The following is a 1201-nucleotide window of genomic DNA, read 5'->3' on the forward strand; positions in this document are numbered from 1 at the left end:
TCAAGTGGGCCTTCAGAGTTGTCCTAGATTGGGACAAGAGGACTGGACTTTATGCTCCCACATTAGCTTGTGTTTGGGTGGAATCTTGCTTCAGAGAGGACTGGGGTCTTTATTGAGTCAGCTCTTTCCAGCCCAGGGCCATCCCCATGGAGAGAGCCAGCAGCAGGACCAGCCAGGGCATTGCTAACAGCTGGGACTTGTCCTTTAGTCCTGAAGGGTGATCTGGGCAGCACAACCCAGCATCATCTACATGGGGTAAGTCATTTCACCCTTCTGGCTCACTTCACCTCTAAGTCTATTCCTTACTTTGAAATTTGCCATTATACTCTCGGTGGAGTCTTAAGACAGCTGGAGCTGTAGTCCCCAGTATCACCCTCCAGTCCTCAGTCATGGTTTGTGATCTGGTTGCCACCAACCTGAATCTAAAAGTGGGAGAGTGTCTCAAAGTGCAGGCAAGGTGGGCCCTGATGCCAAGAACTTTGTGCTGAACCTGGACAAAGACAACAACATGTGCCTGCCCTTCACCCCTGGCTTCGATATGCATGGGGACACCAGCATCATGTGTGTAATAGCAAGGATGGCTGAACATCGGGAGTCCGCCTTTCCCTTCCAGCCTGGAAGTGTCACAGAGGTGTGCATCTCTGACCAGGCAGACCTGACAATCAAGCTGCCAGATGGATACACATTCACGATACCCAACTGCCTCAATCTGGAGGCCATCAACTACCTGGCAGCAGAGGGTGACTTCAAGATTAAATGCATGACCTTTGAGTAAGTCAGCCAACCCATGACCCCCAATAAAAACAGCTGTCTCTGTTCCCCCTGGAAAAAAAAGGTCTTTTATTTTAGTGTTAGATACTTATTGGTTCTTGTTTTCCGAAGTCTCGTGTCATACATAGCCTTCTGAAAATTCCTGGTGATACACAAAAAAGAGTGCGGAAGATCTTTATGAATAGATTTAGAGTAACTTTTTGGATATATTGTTAAGTGAAAGAAGCAAGATACAAAAGTGTGTATAGCAGGCTATCCTTTGCCCAGAAAGAAAGGAAAATGTGTGTGTATCTGCATGTGCATTGCAAAAAGAAGCAATAAAAATAAGCTGGAAATGAATAAAACCTATAAGGAAGGGGACGGGATGAGACCGGGTGTTGGGAATGGATATGGGAGCATGCAAATGCCTTATATGGCTGGAAAATTAAAA

The 1201-nt window shown here is 46.3% G+C and overlaps 1 pseudogene; it reads left to right on the forward strand.

Moving 5' to 3' along the window:
* Positions 1-389: 389 nt before the first annotated feature.
* LOC136335620 (galectin-1 pseudogene) lies at positions 390-775 on the forward strand (annotated as a pseudogene).
* The last annotated feature ends 426 nt before the right edge of the window (positions 776-1201 follow it).

This window comes from Saccopteryx bilineata, chromosome 4 (assembly GCF_036850765.1).
Source record: "Saccopteryx bilineata isolate mSacBil1 chromosome 4, mSacBil1_pri_phased_curated, whole genome shotgun sequence".
NCBI classification, from domain to species: domain Eukaryota; kingdom Metazoa; phylum Chordata; class Mammalia; order Chiroptera; family Emballonuridae; genus Saccopteryx; species Saccopteryx bilineata.